The sequence below is a fragment of the Lemur catta genome, chromosome 6, assembly GCF_020740605.2.
Source record: "Lemur catta isolate mLemCat1 chromosome 6, mLemCat1.pri, whole genome shotgun sequence".
NCBI classification, from domain to species: Eukaryota; Metazoa; Chordata; class Mammalia; order Primates; family Lemuridae; genus Lemur; species Lemur catta.
Genome location: NC_059133.1, coordinates 63,709,950 through 63,729,121, shown reverse-complemented (window position 1 = coordinate 63,729,121; position 19,172 = coordinate 63,709,950). Strand labels below are relative to the sequence as shown.

General features: G+C 39.3%; 1 non-coding gene across 1 annotated transcript; it reads left to right on the top strand.

Moving 5' to 3' along the window:
* Positions 1 to 18,795: 18,795 nt before the first annotated feature.
* LOC123640844 lies at positions 18,796 to 18,898 on the top strand. The gene has a single exon (XR_006736088.1). It is a non-coding gene; the product is annotated as a U6 spliceosomal RNA (small nuclear RNA).
* The last annotated feature ends 274 nt before the right edge of the window (positions 18,899 to 19,172 follow it).

Here is a 19,172-nt window from a genome sequence, read left to right as displayed (position 1 = left end):
TCCTAATGCAAAACAGGCTAAGAAGAGCAATGAATGTAACAAACCACATGTTGCTTTGCTTTTCTTTTTTTGAGGAGGAAAAATCCAGTTTACAAGAAGAGTATGCAAACTTAGCAGTTAAACTGAAATGAAAGATGTTTTAAAGGTTTCTTAACCCCAGTCTTGGCCATCTTGTAATATTTTAAAATATAAAATATGGGAACATATGATTATGATAAACTCTGATTCTACATAAAAGCAAAACAGAAGATGTTTAAACCCATGGATAATAGTTTACTAAATTAATTTTGACTTGTGGGGCAATCTGAATATTTTCACCTAGGCCAAAGCTAAGAGACACAACAAGAAATTAACTTTAAGCATTTCATGGTGAAATCAACACTGGTACATTCTGAGCCGGGGATTAACAATCTAGGTCTGAGCTCCCACAGACTTGCATAAATTATTCAAAAATTTTATGGCTCAATTCAGCTGTCAAAGAGAAGAGCCTTTTGACAACACTTCACACCTGTTACTTATCTAGTAAAGTCCTGGGCTTAGTTACTTCCACCTGGGATGAGCATGTCCGGACTTCCCCAGCACTCATTTTACACAAGGGGGTAGATTCTCTGGAGGGCCGGGTAGTAAAGAAATTAAGACACACTAAAATCCCTGGAATTTTCCCAAAATAGACTATCACCATACAGATCTTAACTAAAGTAACCACTGAGGAAAGAGCGCAGACCTTGCAGAACCATCACAGGAGATGGTCTGTTTGAGTTGCTCAGGGTAACACAGGCGCACAAAACAAACAATTACGTGAGAGCCATTGACTTCACTCTCTGCTCCAAGGAAAGCACTAAAGTAACAGATTATGAAAGCTGATTTTTTCTTCTGGGATCTTCTAGTTGTAGAAATGGGAATGCATGAAATCAATTCACAGGAGAGTGTCCCCAGCCCCTGGGATAGTTCTCTGCTGTGGGAATCCTTAACCTGCTTTACGCCCTTTCAACTCATTTCATAAAGGGCTGAATGCTGCGTCAGGCTGGAGGTTCCTACAACCTCCAGAAATGCCTCCCAGTGGTCCTCCCATCATGAATCCTCCTATAATTCCAAAGGGGGGTTCTGGTTATTTAATTATGTAACAAAGAGAATTCTTGGGGAAAAGAGGTTTGAGACAAATTTCTAGTTTAAATTCTAGGTCTGTGGCAAAACACAGAATAAATAACCTGCTTCCTCACAATAATCATAGGTGAATTTTAGAAGTTCTAAATAATAAATAACGAAGGACATTGGAATATCAACTCTGTGGATGGTTTAAAAAAAGTGGGTGGGAACGAGATGTGAAGAAAAGCGGTTCTGAAGAGAAGTCTGCATGATAAAATATGAGGACATTTAACAAGCGGGGATGTTAAAAGTTGCGCGTGGATTTCTGAAAACAGCCACAGAAAGCTCCGAGGCTCCACTGCTGGACAAGAGTCCTGGGCATGGTGCCAGGGAAGGAAACTTCTTGTTCGGGGAAATTTGGTGGGCAGGGAACAGGGAAAGTGTTTAGTGGTAATTCAAGCGACTTTAAGGAGAAATATTCCAACTGGAAATCAAAGGGTACCTGCCTCCAAACAAACACATTTAGTAGACTGAAAATCTGCACAGAACCGGGTGGTTCGGGAGCTCACGCTAGTGAATGGGGTTGCTTCCCTCGCCCTGGCACCCAAGGGTGGCAGGTACATTACAGAGCGACTGTTGTTGTAAATTGAGCTTGGCTTTAAACGCTGAATGAGGTTTGTATTAGTTAGGACTCTGTGGTTGTAAGCAACAGAAACCAAACTCATTTAAGGACGAAAAGGGTGAGGAGCAATAATTTAATGGAAGGATACAGAGGCGTCTCAGACTCATGCAAGGGCTGGAACGCAGCTGAGCTGCAGAAAATGACTGCAACTCAGAAATGGAAAACCCTCGGAAGTCAAGACAGCATTCTCTCTCCATTCCTGCCTCTGCTTATTTCTGGTTAACACTTCATTTTTCTCTTCTTGCAGACAGGACTTTACAGCTCCTCAGTCTGTGAGGTTAAAAAATGGCCACTTCACAGTTTTGGGGGTTAGAATCCAATATGACTGCAAAGGGCCCACCCCTTGATGACATAGCCATGTGGATAGATGGGTTTGGATTTGTGTGTGTGCTTTGTGGGCTGGAGGCCAGTAATTCAGCGTAGGTGGAATTGTTTTGTCCTGCACAGATATTCCAAAAATGTCTACTAAATGGATTGAAAAATTCTTTTTGTAGAATGAGGAAAAAGTGCTTGCATTTGCATGGGAATTAGGTTGTATTTATCAGTGGTACTCAAACAGCAGTGGATGTTGGGCTGGCTGGAAATGTAAGAATCACTTGGAAAGCCTATTAAAATATACAGAAGCCCTGACCATATCCTTATAGATTTTGATTCAGTAAGTCTGAGTTAGGACCCAGAAATTTGGACCCAGATAACTGCAGTTTGTAACTGGGTTTAGGAACCATTGTTCTTGAGACACCATTCACTTTAGTTACCAGCTTCCCTAAAAAAGTGGTAAATTTGTGGAATAAAAACAAAGAGTTACTTTAAGTTTTCATTCAGCAGTTGGTTAATGCAAAATTTTATCTGGACATTGCAAGGTCTTCAATGTTGCTTATGAAGCACCCACGTTGATAAGTGAAGCTCTGAACTCTTTCATGAAAAGTTCTGAAAGGATAAGTGTGATTTTAGGGATTTGACCCACCTTAGTTAAGAAGTCTTTCTCAAGTGAAAGTTAACTTCTCTTTAATTATTTGAGCCAAAACCATTCTTTTGGCATGGTACTGGTTTTATCCACAAAACCTTTGAGAACTATAGTTCCTCAAAAATGTTTGTAGGGTGGGATTAAAAATCAAAGCCATTTCATTATCTAATATCTAAACCCATTATTTTGGGGACATGCAATGCTTAATTTTAATCATGCATAGTTTCTGCAATTTCAACACATTTCTTATGCATAAGCTCCATTTTCATGAAGTTTTGGAGGTGAATACCGCTCCCATGGATGTAAATTAACTGCCCTCCTGCTGGGTAGGGCTGTTGAAACTTGAAGGCTGCCAGGCAGCTGCTGTCACCCTGAGTTCCGAGTGTTCATTAGTGTCCCAGCACATGGACACATAGCAGGCATATCACGTCATTCAGGGGATAGGGGATATTTACTGAAAATACTAAGCAGATCAAGTTGTGTAGACAAAGCAGAAACACAACAAAACACAGGACCCTTACAGACAAAAGCTGGGGAGAGGTTTGAACTCTGTTGAACTAAACATATTCTAATTCACTGGGACACTACTGACTTGACAGAGGACAGAAAAGGTTTCTCCTGTCCCACAACTTGCTATTTGCCCCAAAGTGGCCACTGACAAATGATTCGACCTGTTTACAATTGTATCTCTTGCTCTTTTTCTGTTATAGTATTTTTCCTTTCTTCTTGCACCAGTTCTATAGCTTTTCTCTTGCTCAGTCTTTGGATTTGTTTTATTGCACGGAAGAATTTTTCTTGAGCTATTATTATCATATTATGGTGAGGAAGAATTCTTCCGGATGAACTAATCTCCAGTCCCCATCACACCAACAATGATGATTCCATTGCACTGAGCAGGCTGCAGAGCCTAAGATGTTAACTGACACGTACAAAGCCAAAGCATCTGTGTTGATTTAAAGCAGAGAAACAGAAGAGGACTGTGGCCAGTCACATGACAGACTAGACATAAGCTTATCATCAGCTTCCATCGCAGTATTGACGGCACTAATTTTTCCTTATTAGCCAGAGAACAAGGTAAATACCTAGCTGAGGCTACACAGTTGGGTAAGATGACAACTCCTCCTGTTCCTGTGTGATTTTTACCAGGATATAAAATGCAAGGATGTCAATCTCATTTGAATGAATCCATCAATTTGTCACTTTGGGGTTTTACAAACAAAACAAGCCACAGTGAAAATATATTTTAATCGTGAGATATAGCTTTTACATTTTTAAAAACCTCATGAAAAGATAATAACCCTTTTTTTATCATGGTTATAATAGAAAATGAAAAGTTTGGAGAATGTGGCTCTGAGAAGGAGGGAGGGAACAGGGAAAGAAGAAGGGGGTGGAATGTTGTCCCTAAATACTTTTTTATAAAGGATCCTACATGCTCATACTGCTTAGGGGCACTATGAACTTTATTATATGGTAATAATCGTAGCACAACATACTTTCCTATTAGAATATCCTGTACCATTACCTTGAACTTTTTTGGCTTAAAATTCAAGTACCCCTGAACATTATGTTTAACGTAATTCCCACAAATGAGCTACTGTTTGGGGGAGAAAGAAAAGGCAAGTGGTAATAAATCTGTAAATCCCTACTGCAGTTCTCAACCTTTGTGGATCTGGGCTCAACCATTTTATACACTGGTATATAACATATACCAAATTAGAAATGTAAAATTCACCAGCGGAATTCAATGAGAATGAGTTGGTTCATAAATAGCTTTATGCTTTAGTGGTTAAAAAAAATACGGAGACAAATTTGCTTTAGGTTGAACACATAGAAAACATCTCAAAATCACCTGGCTTCAAACACAGATGGGCAGAGAGGTACCAGAAGCAGCAGACAGGAAGAGGAAGACTGATACAGAGCGGGGTGCACTTTTGGGGTCCTTGCAGGGTGTGATGCTCTATCCTGGTTCTGGGGTGGAGAGGGAGAGCAGGGTGTGTCATTGGAGTTCTGCTTCCACCACCAACTGGCTGGAAGTTCTATACCGGACATTGCTCAGTTTCTCACCAACTAAATGGCAGATGACCTCTCAGGGCCTTTTGGCTGTGAAATCCTGTAATTCCCGATTTCTTCAGTCTAAAAAACCTAGGAACAGAGACCAGTTTAAACCAAAAGGCTGTCTTAGAACCTGCTGCTACACCCAGAGTGAAGTAGAAACAATAGCGTGTCTTCCCTTGGAGAACGACAGCCCACACAGTCTGCCCAGCCCTGCTGTCACCAAGACCACAGCCCGCGAAGGGCCTGAAAGTCTGAGCAGCCACAACAGGGCCTTTTTGTCCCTTTGGGGTTTAGACAGTATTAAACTTCAAATGAAAGTTCAAAGGCATTTACCCTAAATTCTCCGTCTCACCTGCAGCCCCTTAGTCGGAAATGGAAAATTCTATTTTGGGGAACTTTCTAGAGATGCATTTAGGCTAATATGAAGAAAAAGTTAAGGAGAAAACTTGAACATAAAACATGGAAACTCTCAAAGAACCATTAAAAAAGGAAAATGAAATTCTTCATTTAAAAGCTTGCTCCAGAATAAACTTCCAGAAGACTTTCGGTATCAAAAAGAATGTTCCAACAGCGCCAGTCACTTCCCCACAGTCTTGTGCTTGCCCTTTGTGTTCGTTGCTTGTTGGCTATCTGGGGTCTCTGTGGGGCTGGAAGTCTCGGGAGGAGGGAAAATGAGGGTACCACACCCGGTGCTGAGCTCTAGGCCCTCACACAGCAGGGACGGGACAAAAGTGTCTTGAGTGGCCGAATGGCTGAATGAGGAAGGTACCATTTTCTGAGAATATCCAAGATGGGAAAGAGGACTTTAACATAAAATGTCAATTAAAAAAAAGGCTACTGCTTATTCTATTTTTCTTCTTCCTGTTCTGCCAATGACCTTTACTAAGAAATAGCTCATGCCGTTTGGTTTGAAAGATAATCGAGATCATTTTTAAGGCAGGAAGCATAACATTTTCTTGAAAAGGTCTTTAGTTGGGTTTCATTTGTGTTTTATTCCTAATTTAATTAATCTTGTTTTATGAGTAAGTATAAATATCCCTAAATTGATGCTGTTTTCCCAAAGATCTTTATTGAGATGGGCAATTGGAAAGTTTGCATCTTTGTAAAAAAAAAAAAAAAAAAAAAGGAGCCCATGTCCTATGTCTGTGTTATTACGGAAGAGCTTGAAAAACTTTTATTTATGTGCCTTGTGAAGACACTAACCTGCTCTGTTAACAGCACTAATAAAAAGTTGTGTGATAAAAATGCCAAGGCTTGCTTATCTGAAAAGATTCTTCCTAGTTCAAAGGGTCAGTTTCACACCAGGGTCCCAAGTCTTATCAGCTGGCTCTTCTGAGCCTTGCCATTGTAAAACAAAGGATTCCTCAACTGGCATGACAATGGTGCAATCACCAAACACTTCAAAAGAAGCAGGCCCAGCAAAGAAGATGCGTGAGTTTGCCCCTCACTGTGATGTTTACACACAAGTTCCAACAGCTCATCGCACAACAAAGGCCAGGCAGGATAGTCAAGGGCATTGGGGCTGCAGAGTAGTCAAGGACTTTCTGCCTTTACCAATAAAGCCAGGGGGAAACTTCAGTTTAAACACCATTTACTCTAAACACTGTATTCTCAAATAACAGGGTCTCATTATTCTACTAGGGTGAGGAAGCTGCTCGAGGAATGGAAGTTGAGCTTCAGGGGCTGCATCCTTGGCACATAATTAGAGAGAGAAAGAGAGAGAGGAAGAGAGAAAGAAGCATGTCTGCAGATATAATCGGCAGGTGTCCACATGAATTTTGCAGATGTGGATAAAAATAAGAATAAAAGACTATACTGGTTTGCAGGGTGCCTACAGGTATGAGATGAACAGAAAGCAGGATTTATTGAATTTCCTCTGACGGTCTGGCCTTGTAATGGTGGTGGGAGCTCTGATCTGTTGGCCTTGTTTAACTTCCCTGAAAATCAAAAACCTATTTTCCCAGATCAGGTTCCACAGAAGAAGCGATATGGAAATCCAATGTCTGTGAAAATGACTGAAGGCTTACCCTTGAGGTTCTTGGAGATGTGTATTAGAGACACATATAAATAGTATTATTTCAAAGACACCCAGGCACCTAGATGCTAGAAGCAGGGGGTGAATAGGGAACAGCTTGATGTCTTCTGGATCAAAGGTTTATTTAAAATGTCTTCTTTATTTCTCAAAGTTAGAGATTGTGCTTTGTACATCCTAGGATGCAAAGAATGTTTTAAAAACAAGCAAACGATCTCCCCTCCCACTATTATAAGGAATCCTTTGTACTTTGCAAAGTGCTTGCCCTTGCTAAAGACCAATAAGACTACAAGATCTGCGAGCCAAGGTCTTCATCTGATTCTCCTTATACCCTCACTCCACCCCCACTGGGGTTGTGCTATTCAATATTCCATCAACCTTGCCCTAGTTCTTTCCAGGTTCCTATCTTTGCTTTAGCCCTAGTGATGTGCCTGAATGCCCAAAAGGATGCTCCTATTACTAAACCGAATAAAGAATTCAAAGTTCTCAGAGATGGACAGATTTGTTTCTTTGTCAAAAAATAATTTTAGCAAGCATTCTGGTGTGCCTATTATACCCTATTCAAAATTGCATCCCCTGCTCGCTCCCTCCCCATACTCTTCATCCTTCTTTCCTAAGTTATCGTCTTAGCACCTATTCTTGTCTGACATCCTATGAATTTTATGTAATCACAAATACATTTGGTCCTGCCCTCACCCCTGACCCCACTAGAATGTAAGCTCCATGAAGGCAAGGATTTGTATCCATTTTTTGTTCACTGATGTAGCTCTAATACTTGGTGCATAGTAGGTACTCAATTAATATTTGTTAAATGAATAGAGCTGAGCACAGTGGCACGTACCTACAGTCCCAGCTACTCAGGAGGATCCCTCGAACCCATGATTGCACCTGTGAATGGCCACTGCACTCCAGCCTGGGCAACATAGTACAACCCTGTCTGTTTAAAAAAAAAAAATGAGTAAGAGCTGCTCTTTGCCTTTAAGTAATTCTCTATCTATGCCCTCTATTACATATCTTCAATGCTGTCCTCATTTTTATGTCTCTCCCTTTTTAAAGCTTTAGTGTCTCCTTTTAAAAATTATTATATAATAAAATATGGATACAATCTCATTGTATATTAGGAAGCTGTTCAGTTTAGTATATGCCATAGCCCCAAGACTATAACCATTCCAAAATTCATTTGGTGCTTTTCAAAATCCTTTGAGGGATCGTCATTGCAATAAAATAGTCCAACAGTATGGTATACAAATATATCCCCAAAGCATGAAACATTAATGATCTAATAAAAACAATTAGTTTCAGGTTGCAGCAACTGGAACTATGTCTTGTATTCTGGGATTTAAAAATCTGTTATTTTCTGCATTTCATATTTTCCCCTGTGTGTGCTTGTGTGTTGAAAAACTATTAAAATCCCCCACCAGTTAGTTCTCTTATCTCATGATTCTTTGGTAGAAGAAAGATCATCATTTTTTTTTCTTCATGAATCTCTTGTCAGTGTTCCCATAGGAAACAGTTATCTAAATATAACTTAACTATTGTTACAAAACAATGATTTCACTAATGCATGCAGACCAACAGAAACACCTTGGGAAACTCAAGGGCTGATAGAGCTAAAATTAAATCTGAACAATTTATCTATAATATGCTGTCAGAGGACTTGTCAAATTGAAAGACCCACATTACCAAACAAAAATGAGAAGAAAGTTTGCCCATTCTGGCCTATTTCATTTTTTTCTTTTTTAAATTTATTAAAATTACATAAGCACAAAGTTTAAAAATTAAACAGTTATAAAGGGTTTGTTTTGAAAAACAGCAGTTTTCAGTTTCTCCCCTTTTCTGCTTCCCAAATGCAGCCATATTCACCTCTTTTAGCTGATTCTTTGACTATTTACCTCCATTTCTCAAGACAGCATACTGATGTCACTACTTTTTTTTTTTTACCTTCTTTTTTAAAGGCATTATCTGTCAACTTCTACCTTCACTCTATCCATGTACTCTTTCATGGAATGCAAAATTGTTGAAACTTTACATGTCTGAAAATATCTTTATCTATCCTTAATCTCAAATGCTACTTCGGTGGAGTACTGAATTCTAAGCCTAGACTGATTTCTCCTTATAACATTGAGAGTGCTATTGTGTTGTATTCTAGCTTCCAGTGTTACCATAGCGATTTTTCATCCTTCCCATGAAATCTGTTTTTCTCATCTCTGAAAGGTTGTAGGACCTTTTATGTTCTGGGTATTCTAAGATTACCTGATCATGTATGTTGGTATGAGTCTATTTTCAAAACTGTACAGGGTGTTTGGTAAGTATTTCAATCCCAAATTTATGTCCTTCCATTCAGGAAATTTTCTAGAATTATTTATTTGATGATAATCTCTTCCATCCATTTTCTCCTACTATTTAGATGTTGGATCTCTGGACTGGACTTCCTATTTTCTCATCTTTTCTCTCCTATTTTGCATTTCTTTGTGTTTTTAATTTACTTCCTAGGAGATTACCTATATTGTAGCTTCTAAGACTTCTAGTGAATGGTTTTCCATTTCTTCTCAAATATTTTTAATTTCCAAGAGCTCCTTTGTCCATGAAGATTCCTTTTTTGTAGCATTCTGTTCTTGCTTACTGGGTACATCTTCTTTCTCAGACAATATTAATGATATACATATTTTTTAAGTGTTCTCCCTGGATAGCATCTGTTCTATCTGCTCTTACTGTGTCTCTCTGTTCTTTTCTCTTTTTCTCTCCATTATCATCTGATGAGATGTTCATTTCATATTAGATATTTCTTCCAATCTCTGGGGATCCTTGGTGATTTGTTCCTATTTAAAAGTTACATACTAAAAAGCTGATTGATTGGAAGTTATCTATGTTTGGGAAGATGGGGGCAGGGAAGGGGAACTTGCTGATGCTGTCTTCACTTTAGACTAAGATGATCTAGGTTGGGCTGTTTCCTTGGGAAACCCTAAGTGTCAGTCTCTTTAGTTTTGGTCCTACCCCACACTCCCCTACCCCACACCCCCGACCCCCAGCCTTTGGCTAACCAGATTCTCCAGAGAATACTCTTCCCATTTCCTGCCTAGGGGGTGACACTGGTTGAATGATGTAGAAGCCAAGTTGAGACTTGTTACCTGATTCTGATTCTTCTGGTTTGGGTAAGGTGCCCCATGCTCAGCTGTGCCTGTGTCTCATAGTTCAGAGAACCTCTGTTCCACCCTCACCAAAGGATAAATCCTCTTGAGCCTTTTGGGAGTTCTATGGTATAACTTAGATTGCTTTTCAACTTTCTCTACTACTTCCAGATTAGGATCTGCCTCCTTGGGTTTTCTAAAATGATTTACTAACAATCCTGTTTCCAGTCTCCAAAATTTGTTATTTTCTTCTTTCCTATTCTTTTCATATTTGTGGGTTATCACTTTTTAGAAAATACTGTATTTGCTGTCATTTTAATGAAATTTTGAAAGGGGACAGAACTAAATGTGTGGTCTGCCATCTTTAACCAGAGGTCTCTATTTCATTTTTTCCAGAGGCTGGTTTTTAAGGATATCCTCGAATACTGTACCAGCCTCGCTGCCTCTTCCAGGCTTAAAGACACCCTGCAGCCCTTGAGGTCCTGGTTTGAAGGGAGAAGAGAAGAATCTCAGTTGGTAAAAGGCAAATGTGTTATTAAACACTTAACTAGGTACTTAACAAGAAGAGTGAGGTATTTTCTTGGGTAGTCTGAAAGATGTTTTTTCTATATAATAGTTGGGTTTCTTTCTGTACCCTAGATAAGCATACATTTCTGGAGTTTGAAGGAGGAATCAAAAGGTCTCAGGATGTCTTTTCTAGGCTGGGGTTTTTAATTCCAAAAACAACAGAATTTAAGACCTGGTCTAATGCAATGCCTTCATTCCATTAGCAAGAAGACTGGTTTTACTGTAAAAGTTGCCTAAATTAAAAGGATTAGAACTTTTTGAGGACAGCTATCTTTATAACACTATGATCACTTGCCTGCTAACAAGAATGAATTTTTATACCCTGGAGAATTTCTTATTTTTTCAACTGAAGTGCCTTTCTCTAATAAGTACAAATAATAAATATACAACATACTGAAACCCACATGTTGTGGATTTATTTTTTAACAAAGCAAAGTTATTTAAGTCCTGACATGAACAACAGCTGCCAACTTAATCTGAAAGTGTTAAAAATAGCTCAGTGGTCCTGAATTTTCCATTATTTGTCCCTTGCATCTGTCTTCTCATCTTAAAACTAAAACATTATTAAATTTACCGATATAGAAGTTATAAGATGAATTTTAATCCCATTTTTACTTAAAACTAAACCGTATTCAATATGAACATTCGGTTACATGACTTTGAAATGCTACACCATCTACTGATTGATTGATCCAGGAGTCATGCACTAGCAATAATATCCCTATAGGCTTCTGATAAACTGTAAATTCCACTTACTAAATAATTTAAAAAGTATAAATATTGTAACACATATAGGGCCAATATCAGGTAAGTTTTCCAATTTATTGGAGGAAGTAAAAATGAAATGCACCACAGCTTGAGAACTGACAATTCTCTCCTTTAGGTAGGAAAGTCAGACCTGAAATGTTGCAAAAAAGGGTTACATTACTTCTCTCTTTTGGTATGTAACCCTCAAGTGGTAACCATTACCATCTTTAATATTGAAAAATGTCTTCAACATGAAGAATTCTTAGCATTATTCAGGGAACTAACCTGCTGCCTTCACAGTGTTGCTAATAGGCATTTACTGAATTTTCAGCACCAGCTTTAGGCTTTTACCAAATACAGGGGATGCTTCAGACCTTTGTGGCTCAATGTACTTGATCAACTCCGACCCCTCCTCTGATCTTGGAGAGTGAATATTAATCAACGGTTAGTAAAATGGCCTGTGCTTTTGATTAATCTGTGGCTGGGTTAACCTTCATATAGAACTGTGCTCCATAATTCTAGACCAGTAATGGTGTAGGTGAGGAAACACCTCTAGAATGAGTGGCTAAAAGGGGTGGGATGAAGTTGGGTAGCTTGAAAACAAAGCAGAACTCTGACCTATGGCTTTGAGTGTTTTAACAGCAGCCAGGATGGTATATTTCAACCCACAATCCCCTCCACCTAAGTTCCGATATGACATGCCTTCCCTGAGACCACTGCTTTATATGGAGTAACTTATATGTTATATTCTGGTATGGAAAATCCTATACCTCTTTTCCAAGTAAAGTTATTGACAGTAACCTCTTTCACCCTCTCTAGTGTCCAGGTATGGATGCTAAATTATAAAGTCACCCTGCGTCCTTGGGTCATCAGATCCATGGTGTGTCTGGAGTCAGAGAGTTATATATAATATCCACTGGGGAGCAGATTAGTCCCCCAATACACACTGTGACTGAATTTCTCTCTTGCTTTTCCAACATAACCTAAAATGTGAAAAAGAAAAATGTAGGACCCTGGTGGTCAATATACATGAGAAGAATACTAGCAGGGAGTGGACTTTGGAGTCAGACAGCCCTGAGTTAGAACATGACTCTCCCATTACTAACTTTGTGATTTGGGGCAAGTCATTTCATTCTTCCTTAGCCTCATTTTCCTCAACTATGAAAAGGAAATATGAAGTTTACTGCACCGAGTTTTGATGGGGATTAAATGAGATGATGCATGGAAAGTGCTTTGCACAGTAGCGAGCTACTGTAAGCAAGGTCAATGCCAAATAATTATATTGTTATAATTTGACTGAGGCTTCATTTTAGTTTGTGTGTTATCTACATTAACTTCAAAATATACTTGCAATTCAAACGGTTTTAATTTTCAGTAAGTTTTTTACTTTAGGCAGAGCATCAAACTGTTGATTGAATTTGGTTGGTTAACAATACAGTGAGGTATTAGAAAAGCTACGATCTGAACACAAGCTTTGAAGAAATTTCAAGATGTGCACAATTTGAGTCAGATAGACAATCATGATGTGGTAGTGTATGTTCTCTTCCATTTAACATAGGGATAAATGAGTCAAAGACAAACCTTAAAGTGCCTCTAGCAATTTACATCATACTAATATTGATTACATAATTGAAAATCCAAAGAATGATGGCAAAAAATTTAAGACAGTGCTTTGAGAAACATTACATTTCTGTACTAATTATATATTTATGATAAAGGGAAATACCTTTAAAATTAAATTTAACTCAAATTCAAAATGGTTATGAACAGAATGCAGTTAAAAGCTGTATCAGTAGAAATTAACCAATCGATTAAAACTCAGAACAAGCCATCTTCTAAACTGTCCCAGTTCTTCCAGCATTAAGAATGTCTCATGCATGGCCGGGCCCGGTGGCTCATGCCTGTAATCCTAGCACTCTGGGAGGCTGAGGTGGGCGGATCGTTTGAGCTCAGGAGTTCGAGACCAGCCTGAGCAAGAGCGAGACCCCATCTCTACTAAACATAGAAAGAAATTATACGGACAGCTAAAAATATATATAGAAAAATTAGCCAGGCATGGTGGTGCATACCTGTAGTCCCAGCTACTTGGGAGGCTGAGGCAGGAGGATTGCTTGAGCCCAGGAGTGTGAGGTTGCTGTGAGCAAGGCTGACACCACGGCACTCTAGCCCGGGCAACAGAGTGAGACTCTGTCTAAAAAAAAAAAAAAAAAAAAAAAAAAATGTCTCATGCGAAGACCATGCCAATATAAACCAACAAGGAAGAGTGAGACCACTGCACCCAGACCAACTAAATTTGGTTTTAGTTACCTAAATATTTCAAGGGTTTTTAGGGCTGCCATTTTTACTTTGCTTATACAACTTGAATAACGCAGACGTAAACGACTATAGTCCATTTGCAATAGAACCAGATCAAGGCAGAGCATGTTTGATTGATTTTTTTTCCCTCTGATAATTCAGGCTATGTCTTAGCCTCAAAATTCGCACATTTAGTATTGTAAATATGGTTTCTAAATTATATCAAAATATAGCCAACAGAATTATCACCTAATGTACCAAGAGAAGATGTATTTATCTGAAATGCATCTTATTTTAATAAATATAACACAGTCCAAAACACTCTAAAAATTGGAAAATGAGATCTACATACCTTAGCTATGAGTGGCCCTTGGGTATACTAATGCTCCTTTCTTAGCATCCCATGTGGCATTTTGCTATTGGAAATGCACTACTGCATCAAATAAGTTTTATTACTTTAGTAGCTAGACAAAGTTTTGCTTTTTCCATTAGCAAATAGAATCTTTCTTTAAAGCAAGAAATTGGCAGTTATTTTTAAAATGGATATGTTACATAAATTTGATCTTAAGGGATCTAGGAATTTTTAGTGAACTTTTATGAAGAAAGCAGGTGCTACACCATTTTATCCTTAGTCATTTTAATTATAGACTACCCGGGTCCCAAAGCAGTTCATGTTAGTTGAAAGGCGATTCTCAGAGTTTTTTTTAAATCCCCCTTATACTTTGAATAAGCATTTAAAGATGATCAATTTCTGAATTTCCCTGTAGCCCAATTTAAACAGAGGTAACTCATTAATTTTGTACAAGACATAGGGAACTAGCCAGGCACTATGGTGCATTCCTGTAGTCTCAGCTACTGCGGAGGCTGAGGCAGGAGGATCACTTGAGCCGAAGAGTTTAAGGCCAGCCTAGACAACATAACAATACTCTGTCTCTAAAAATAATTTTAGAAAATTTTCAAAAGGCCAGGCGTGGTGGCTCATGCCTGTAATCCTAGCACTTTGGGAGGCTGAGGCAGGAGCATTACTTGAGGCCAGCCTGAGCAACATGGTGAGACCATGTCTCTACAAAAAATAGTCAGGGGCAGGGGGGCCATGGTGCAAGCCTATAGTCTCAGCCACTCGGGAGGCTGAGGCAGGAGGATTGCTTGCGTCCAGGATTTTGAGGTTACAGTGAGCTATAATGATGCCACTGCACTCTAGCCAGGGCAAGAGAACAAGACCCTGTCTCAGAAAAAAAAAAAAATTAAAAAAGACATGGGGAACTAGGTCTTTTCAGGCTACTTTACAAAGAGGCCATCTGGTAAATATTTCAACAATCTCTTTTTCACCTTAATACATCTATTCCCCAATCTTGTTTGAAACAATAGGTTGAAATTAACTACTTCTCTTGAGTCTTCAAACCACCAAGAAGGGAGAGAAGGGAGGCTGGTGGAGGCAATGAATTCTCACACATATGCGCACTCAGCGTTTCAGGCGGCTGAGGAGATGTCCAGTTACAAATAGGAACCCTATGGATGTATGAAAGGGTAAAGATCTGGGGTCAAATTATGTAGTACAGGTGGAAATACATTTATAAACACAGTCAGAACAGGTGATTTCGATACCTGCGACTTTTATCTATATGCAAACTTACCCAGTAAGACTCTCCTATGCCATACTTGCATGAAATGAAACCCTGTTACCCACAAAGTTCAGGATAAAGATCTTTGATGTCAAACACAGCATTCTGAAGCAAGTATTTATTAACTAGCCATTCTGTAAATAACATTTATCTTCAAAGCACCAAGCACAGTACACATTCCCAGGTAAATAGTAAGTGCTTAGGAACAACTGTGTTCAATTAATTTATGACCCTAAACATTCTTTCCTCTGAAATATATTTTAACACTGTAATTGAATTGACCATGGTTTCATTGAGCTAATCAAGGCACTTCCTATCTTTAAACTAATTTTATTTCCACTAAAATGGCCTGTACAACACTGGTAATTTGAAATAGCAAGTATATGTATATAACAGCTCTACAAAATGTTGTTTTGTATTGAATATTTGATTCTTAAAATCAAGGTTATTTTGAAGCACGGCATATTATGGAAAACAATAGGACAGTAAGTCCAAGCACCTGAATTTTAGCTATGTAACCTTGACTGTATTTTAAGAATTTGCTCCTATTAATCCAACAGATTTAAAATTTTCCTGAAATAATAAAAGGACCAAAATTAAACTATAGAATAAAAATTATTAGTAATAATCATTGTTTAAATTTTTACATTTATCTTAAAGCCCTATATCAGTTATGATAGTTTTTAGAATAGATGGGTTTTTTTGGAAGATAGTGAGGCAGGGTGGTTAACAACATGAGTTCTGGAGTCATTCAGTCTTGGTTCATTGCCAGCTTTGGCACTCACTAGTTGTGATATTGTGAAATGTGTATTTGGTCTTAGTCCTGGGTGTCCTAGTGTACAATTCCTAAAATTTTTGGAATCTCCACAGTGATAAGTATCTTTTTGTACGCTAATGAGATGACAGGTGGCCGGCAGGCCCTCAGTAGCTTCAGGATGGGCAGTGGTCACAGGGAAGACCAAGCTGTGATTAGAAAGCTGGGACATTTCAGACCCATGCCCCAGCCTCCAGGGAGGAGAGGGGCTGAAAGTTAATCTGATCACCAACAGCCAGTGATTTAATCAATCGTGCCTATGTAATGAAGTCTCCATAAAAGCCCAAAAGGACAGTTTGGATGAGCTTCTGGATAGCTGAACACGTGGAGGTTCTTAGAGGGTGGTGTGCCCCCAGACAGGGCATGGAAGCTCTGGGCCCCTTCCCACGTGCCTTAGCCTAGGCATCTCTTCGTCTGTATCCTTTATAACAATCCAGCAAATGTAGGGTCTCCCTGGGTCTATCAAACTAATCAAACCCAGGAGTAGGTCGTGAGAACCCCAATTTATGATGTCTGTGCGGAAAGTATCCAGCCATATAATAGGAAAAATGGAGACATTTACTGAAGACGATACAGGATACAAGAAACATTGTACATAGGGCAACCACGTCTCAGTCCCCTTCAAAGTAGGCACCTTGGGACCTCACACAGTTCTCCCAGAGTCTCTTAACCTAACCCGCACGACACTCTCAGGTGTTCTACTTGTTGCAGGCCTTCCAGGACATGGATCACTTTCAACAGATTCTCGACCATCTTTGAAGTGTTTGTGCCACACTTTTATTTGTGCTGTACTCAATTGCATCGTCCCCAAAAGCTTCTGAATCATCCAAATAGTTTCCCCGTTGGAAATGTTGAAGCATTAACGCAAAACTTGATGCAGATCATCGCTCCGCTGGCTCAGTCACTTTGAATGCAACAGCCACGCAGTACACATGCTCACTCAACAGCGTCTAGCGCCCACTGACCAGTACAGTGAAGGTGTCATTGTTCATGCATGCGCGTTCCAATCCACTCGCCTGGGCTGCCAGGTTACAACCTTGTCGCACTAACCTCTCTGGTTGTATTAACAATGGCTTGATTCTTTCCTGACAGACCTCGTGTAGCCAGAGCATGGGTAAAACGACCTGGGGCTGTGATCAGCACCTGAAGTGGGACTCAGTCCTGTGGCTCTGACTCTACCTCCAGGCAGATAGTGACAGAACTGAAGTGGAGGACACCCAGCTGGTGTCCACTGCAGAACTGATTGATTGGTAGCTGGTGGAAAAAAATCCCCACACGCTTCTTGGTGACTGAATTATGGGATGTTAAACGGAAACATGGAGCAGAGTACTGTAGGACTACAAGATGTCAATGTATTCACTGTGAAGCTCAGATGGCCACATCTCAATGAAACCTCTGACCGGGATTGAGCTCAGCCAGTGGAATATGTAGGGAAAAACTTAGGCCAGCGATGCATTCATGCATATTTCTTGGCATTTGTCTAGACCTTGGATCAACCAAAATAATTTTTAAAAAATTTTTGTATTTGAACAGCTTTACAATCTGGGAAGGGAGAGTTCTACAGTGGGCGTATGAATGAAATTGGAAGAAAGTGCTAAGAAGTGGGGGTGGCTGGGGTGGGAGCGAGGCAAGACTGCATTCAGGTGAATTAGGAGAAGCTTTGCAGAGGACATTTGAACTGGAACCAGAAAGTGAGTAATATATAGGGCTACATAGGTACATTTTAGTAGGGCCAGGCCACGATCAGGATTGCCTTTTAGAATGGTGACCAACCACGGCCACAGTGTAAACAATGGTTTAGCGGTGTGTGGAAAGAGGCTGAGGCAGAAAGATCAGTTAGGAAGCTGTTAAATAATAACAAGGTACTTTTAGTACGGCAATAGGATGATGAGACAGGGCTTAGATTGGAGGGAGAGTTTTCAGGTAGAATCAGTAGTCTCTGGTGCTTGAATGACGCAGTGGCCACGGTGAGAGGGCCTTGTCAAAGATGATGTGCCCAATGCCACGCTGTGGACCAGCACCATCTCTACACAGTCAGATGACCACAACTGGTAATAACGGAGAAGTGAAGCTGTCAGATGGGGTCGGTGGGAAAGGGTAGAACCTAAGCATGTGTTTCCCATGGGAGAACTGCTTCCTCCTCTGCTCCTCCCGCAGTGGAAGCCAAGATGCAACTCAAGAGCCACTGAGCAGGTCACAAAATGGAGCACTGCTAGAGCCCCATTTCATAACAAGGACAACTTTACAGGGAGCCTTTAAAGACCCACATGTGCCTGGCACGTGGAGGGCACTTAGCAAACGCTTTGCCCATGGAATTTGTTAAGCAGAAAGCACATAAAGCAGTGGGCTGTGTCTTAGAACTACATGAATCTTCTAAACCCCTCTGTGTCCTGATTTCTTCATTTAGAAAATAGAGATGAAGATGTTAGGAATTAAAGGGAAAAAATCCTTTAAATAAGTAAGACATAATCAAGAAGTATTGATACTGGGAGGATTGAGCAGCTATTTGAGATCTGTATCTAATGAGAAGTAATCTTTTAAACAGAAGCTGCCAACTATTAATAGATTTTATATTAATATACACTCTATATTATTTTATATCTCACTAAAGTTTTATCTTCTACCTTTTTTTTTTGCCATAAAGCAATTAAACAAATGAAATGAAAGCATTCTGAAATTTACATGGGAAAGCTAAATTTGTATGGAAGTCTTACTGTGGAAGAAAAAAAATCTGTTTAGGGAGGGCTCTCAATTTTGAGAAAACCTGAACATTTGCAAGATGTCTTCTCAAAAAAAAAAGCACTGGCTTTGGCAGCGAATATACTAAAATTGGAACAATACAGAGAAGATTAGCATGGCCCCTGTGAAAGGATGACATGTAAATTCGTGAAGCATTCCATATTAAGAAAACAAAAAAAAGAACATAATATTTATAGCCTGGTTGTACATCTGCCTTTAAATGTCAGTTCATAATAAAACATTATTGTTCACAAAAATCTTAGCTGATTAAATAGCTAAGTTTAATAAGTTACGAAAAAGTCAAATGTTTGTATTCAACATTTGAACCATTAGAAATGTTTATATTCTGTCAATCAGGCAGAATTTCATACAATTGGAAATATTTGGAATATGCCGGTCAGTGAAATTCCAGTTGATATTCTCATAGTCAATGCTCAGAAA